This window comes from Perca flavescens, chromosome 5 (assembly GCF_004354835.1).
Source record: "Perca flavescens isolate YP-PL-M2 chromosome 5, PFLA_1.0, whole genome shotgun sequence".
In the NCBI taxonomy this organism is placed as follows: domain Eukaryota; kingdom Metazoa; phylum Chordata; class Actinopteri; order Perciformes; family Percidae; genus Perca; species Perca flavescens.
The window spans coordinates 31,832,379-31,838,689 of NC_041335.1; positions in this window are offsets into that span (position 1 = coordinate 31,832,379).

The window sequence follows — 6,311 nt, forward strand, 5'->3', positions numbered from 1 at the left end:
AAAATAACATGTCTGATGGTACTGAACTGTTATTGGATTAAGCTATATATATTTTGTATCTCTAATGCATCACAATGGCCAAATATATCACATTTCTAGTGCAGATTTATTGTGAACTTTTTTTGTAACCCTGTCTCCTAAAAACTGTTCATATACAACTCATTTGCAACCGTGAACTCGATTTGAGGAAACTTTTTAATGAATGTGTCTGTGAGTTGCAAAATGTTCATGCCGAACATGCCTGCAACACGATCACTGTCGTACAGATTTGATTTGTTTTCCTACACTATCTGCTTGTGGCCACTTGGCATGATTTAGTTTTTTTATGGTTATGTTTAGGCAATTTATAGCACACTGTAAACGCTGTAGTTAAAGATGGTGATTTTTGTTGGTATGTAATTAAGGAGGAAAACATATCTCACTCCAGTTCCACTCCTGTAGATTAGATTTTCATTTAAAGAACTGTCTTTTAATTTAGTCACTATGGCAGAAGGAGGTAATAAAATGATGATTGGGCCTATGGCCCACTGATAAAAGTATTACAATATTCATATATTTGCAGAATTACCAACTGGGTGTCTGGTGTGAGATTCCTGGGACAAATTTATTACAGTTTTTCTCTATTATATACACACACAAAATGGAACCATACACACAATTCTGAAGACTTGAAGCTTATGTAAGAACAAGGTTTGCGTTCGGACATACTCAATATGTATAGTATCGTTCAACATACTTTTGTGTAAATTAATAGTCTTCTCAAAACTGCAACTCAACTGGGGGGTATTTGGGCTGAAGTGCTTTGCTCGATAGAAAGTCAGCGTTAGGTGTTAATGAAAACAAAAGAGTTTTTTTTTTTCAAATGGTCTTGCTTGCTCAGATTTTTCAGGCCTGGGTTTGTTTTGACAGCTCACAGGGAAACATTTCTAGACTGAAACATGATGCAGTTTCTTAATTAACTCCAATTAAGACACACTAAAGTAAAAGGGTAAACTGTATGTTATGTTCACCTTAAGAAAGAGATAAAGAGCAGTACAACAAATGACAACAGTCAGACAATGTAATAAAAATGTAATAATACAATGTCTGTTTTGGTCAAAGTGCACATAAACTCTCTGCAGCTGAACAATGCTTGTTTATAAGAGAAGCTAGTTAAAGACGAGCAAGCGTTTCCTTTAGTCGTCTCACAATATGTCTAATGAGGCATCAGGATGAAGTAGTTTGTTGTCTCGCATAACCAGATGGATGTAGGCTGTGATTAAAACCAATTAACTCTCCCCGAGATCTAAACAACTTTTCTGTCATTAATGCACATATTTTACACCTCATTAGAGGCACGGTGATTGGAGGTAGAAAAAAATATATAAAAAAAGAAAGGAGATGGGGAAAAAAGAGAGTCATTTGCATTTTAGATTTACAATATGCTTAGGATGGGAAAACAGGATATGTATGCAGGGAGAAGAGAGAAAGAGGGATGATGGAAAGTGGCTTAAAACACTCCAGGCCACATCTGTGTGTGCTGAACGAGCTTCAGGAGGTGACACATGACTTCTTCTAATTAACTGTAAGGTTTTTTTTTTTTTTGGTTGTTGGTGTAATGTGAATGGCCGTTGCCATCATTTCCCCCCTCCCCCTCCTGCGCTGAAATGTGCATCGTGGGGTAAAACGGGCAAGATGTTAACTAATTTTATTTTTAATCTTCCCTTTTGCCGCCGAGCGTGTCGTTCGGGCATCGCGTCTTCTGAAATTTCCTCGCCTCTTTCATGGAAACATATTGGGGCAGAATTCGCCAGCTGTCGGCCTCCTCTCCCTTCTGCTGCCATTATCCTCAGGCCCCACCCAGCCTTATGGCCGGCCAGCCTGCCAGGAACAGGGCCCGACCAAAATCAAAAGGTGGCTCTTTTCAATTCAGGCCATCGTCACACGTCCCCAAACCGTAACCCCCACCCCCACCCCTTACCCCCCACCCAACACCCATCCACCAACCTTGCATACAACCTACAGTAGACGCTTCATAAACACGTAATCCATGTTTCTTGCCACGGTGCGATTCATACACAAGGCAAGGCTTTGGCTCTCCAACTCGTGATAGTGCCTCTCATGTGACCATATGCCAACCCTTCCATAACCCCCACCCCCACATCCCCTCCTCCTCCTCCTACTACTACTATACCACCCTAACCAACTCTCATCATCCCTCAACGTGTTTGTCTCAGCATCAGGATGCACACGAGCTATAGAAGGTTTAACTAGTAAAACACCCTCCAGGTTTCATTTCTTGCTCCTTTAGTATGTTTAGTCTCAGTAACACAAATCCAGACTTTCTCTTTCACAAACTTGATCGGTGCACAGTTTTGCTAAATTGGCTTTGGTACATAACGTAAATAAAGACTCAAGATATATATATATATATATAAACAAAATAAGACAAATCTAATACATAAAATACAATGCACTTTGGCTTAGTCCATTAAAAACAAACAAGCAGTGTAAAGACACATCACTAATACATCAGTCATACATCATGAGGACCTTCCTATTACCAAGCACCTAGAGTCTCTGCTCTTCCCATGTTTTTTAATTGCCTTTATTTCAAAAGAAACTGTTGTGTTAAATGAATATAACCCTACACTAATTTTTTTAACAACCAAAACACAGCCACACATCTTTGATTCATGTCGTTCATAATTGGACTTTTTAACTGTAGGCCATTAACTGTCTGTATGCTACACAGCACAACAAAGTAAGAAAGAACAACAATAAACACATCTCAAACAGAGAAAATAGAAACAATGAACTATGTGGACTATAGTTGTATGGTAAAGGCACAAATATCCAGGAAAAATTACCAAATCAACAAAATCTGCTAGTTGGGCAGGCAAAAAGTTCCACTTCTGAAACGCTCAGAGTGTGTTACAACGCACAACGAAGGACGGAACAAAACTGCGGCACATTTGCGTCCGTTGGAATCCTTGCGATACCATCTTCATGCCAAGTGCTGATTGCTGTGGTGTTTCTGCTCAGCACTTCCCATAAATCAGTAAATTAAACTTTCTTTTTTTTATAATTTGACTTTCTGTATGTTTCACTTATTTGTTTTGTAAAACCATGACTGATATTACTGCTAATAAGTGGTGAAAATATTTGACATTTTTTTGTAGATTTTCATAATTAATCTATCAATCAATAGTTTCATTTGACCAAAACAAAATGACAAATGCTGATTAGAAATTGATTCAAATGTCTTGTTTTGTGTGAACAGCCAAAACACCTTGTTATGTAATGGAAAAATAAAAGCCAAGAGGCTGTGACAACTTAATCACTTATTATAAGTCTTATCCATTGCTGTTCTGTTGATTGGCAAATCAATTACTCAACTTCAGCTCTAGTCTGAATTTGCTGTTGGCCTTTAGAAGTCAATTATTAAGTCATTATTATTATTAGTAGTAGCACTGCTGCAGTGGACTGTCGTTAATATCTGCCCCACATTAAGTGAGTCTGTCTCCTGTGAAGCTCGTCCAGTGGATTAAGTAAGGCTGAGTTACTACTTCTGCCCTCAGGCTCTGTGTCATATGCTGCTTAAGGATCTGGGCGACTGAGGGGCCCCGTCCCTGTTGTTTTCTAATGGAATCCACCTTCCACAGATATCTTTGAGACGCCTGCAAGCAATTTTATCGCTTGCCACTTTTGGGTCTGGTCTTGAATCCACAAAGCCTTGTCAGAGTGATATAAGGAGAGTGTGATGTGTCTGGGTGGGACAGTGGGGTTTGGGTACTTCCAGGGGTTCCTGAGGTGACTCCTGAGGATCCCCAGTATGTCAGTGTAGTGATCCAACTGAATGAAAGTATTCCGCTATTCTTTAATATTTTCTGTTTGTATTTTGATTTTATCCAGATGTACAATTCTGGGATAAAGTCTGACATACAGTGTGTGATGTTCCTCCCCTTTCGCTATCTCCTCTATCTATTTAGCAAGGGCACTGTCACTACATCCGGGCTGCCCAGGACGGTTATGATTGGGTTAAAGAAATACCAACAAGCCAGAGTGTTTTTTTCCTCTATCACAGAATAGATAGGTGGTGTTGCCAGACCATACTCCAGCGCTGCGGTTGACAGAAATTACTAAAACAAAATGTAACAACAAAATTGTAGCTTTAGTCCTATTTTGAAACCCAATATAACACTAAAATGTAAATCCATATCACTGATGCACAACATTTAGGCTGTTTTACCATTAAGGATTAGTACTAAACGTGTTGAAAGTACTAAGCATGCTGGTGTTTCCGTTCAAGGTCAGTTAGAGTTTTTGCTGCAGCTTGGATTCGTCTCTCTCAAGGCCAGCTATCTGGTGTGGTTGGAACAACAGAACATGGCTGGCATTTCCTCATTAGGATATTCGTTAGCCTCATTTTGGTGCTGTCACAGCCAATCTCCGTTACATCTCTCCACCTCCATCATTTCACAGGGGGAGAAAGACAAGTGGAGAATCCATGTGAATATCTCAATAAATACTCTGTCCTCTATTCAAGGGCTCGGAGCTCATTAGTAGAATGAGGTGATTGTAAAAGGAGGCTCAGGTGGTTTGGGTAGAAGGAGACGGTGTAAAGACATTTTAATATTACCAAAACTGTTATCAGACACAACTGATGTATTTACAGCATCCTTAAACATTAAAACTTAGATTTTAGGTATGTTTATAGCAGGCCCATTATTTACTTTTGGCTCATGAATTGTGAATATCCTGGCTGTTGAATAAAATGTTTTAATTATGAAATGTTTAGATTACTGTTTTAATGATATTGTTGAAGTGTTTAAAATGTATGAGTCTCTTGTTGCATCTACTGTAGGGCTCAAATGGCACTTTAAAAAACTGCTATCACTGTTGAATTTGACAAATCTAACATATTTAAGGGGACATTATTAATTTCCGGTCTGTGTCTGGTTCAGTGTGTCAGCCAGACAGTCAAGTGTGTGTGTGTGTGTGTGTGTGTGTGTGTGTGTGTGTGTGTGTGTGTGTGTGTGTGTGTGTGTGTGTGTGTGTGTGTGTGTGTGTGTGTGTGTGTGTGTGTGTGTGTGTGTGTGTGTGTGTGCGCGCGCGCGTCACAAAACAAATGCGACGCTCAGCCTCCTTTATTTATTTATTTATTTATTTATTTATTTATTTATTATTTTGCTTGTGTACCGGCGTTAATTCGGTCGAACGAAAGCGCTCATTAGTTCTAATAAATGCTGTGACTTTGCCTTGTTCCACTGGAGCCTGACCTTTCTCCGTGCACTGCCCATAACATCTCCTGCTAGGATTTTCACTGTTTGATGCCTCCGTTAATTGGGAATGATTTGAGCTTTTTCTTCTGCTTTTGTTGCCGGTTGAATTCAGCATGGAGCTAATGGCAAATGTCACTGTGAATTGGCGGCTACATTAGCTGCGAGAGCGCCCCCCAGACGATGTGTTTACATCACTAAAACGGACCCTCAGAAGGCTGTCCTCCTCATTAATAGGGGGCTTCCTTGAAAGTGAGCTACGCAACAGTTGTGTGGGCATCATGTGGAATCATCAGAAACAACAGGATTATTTCAACCATGTCATTAGCCTGTGCCCTCTACATCTTAGACACTGCTAATGAACGACAGCGATTTTGCGATGCAAAACAAATTTGGCCATGCACGGATTTGAAAGTAACAGGGATGATCAGATCTAATTATGCTTGTACACCTCAAACAGCATGGCATTTGGCTGAAAGGTCAAGAGAAATCCCCAGCCTTAATCTGCCGAACCTGTGCCTTCTAGCCCTCTCGGATATTTCAGCTAATAGCAGCCAGCAAGAAATGAAACTGAAACTTAACCCCTGAAAGAGAGAAGCTAAACTTTACTCAGAGCGTTTTCTTTCTTTAAGAAAAGGTAGCAGCTATTGTTTGGCTTTGTGACAAACGCACTGTTATGAATTGTAGGGGCAGTGATGTGTGGGAAGCTGTAAATGCATGATACAATTACTGAAATTAAAAAAACACACTTGACAGCGTGAGACACGTCCTCAGTGGGAGCAATAATTTGTTCCACTTATTAGTGGAAACTTGTCCTTAGTCCCAGACACACTGAAAAATTCTAACTTTATTCTTCAGCTCAACCAAATAATGTGCTTATGTCCTTATCTGTATATCCGTTCCTCCCTCAAATTGTATTTTGTTAACAAATGTGAAAAATAGCAGGCATCAGATTGCAGCAATTCGGTCCCACACACACCCTTGAGACTGTGTCCTCTCTACTGATATTGCCTTCCATCCCAGCGGATGTATTTGGAGATTGAGGATAGG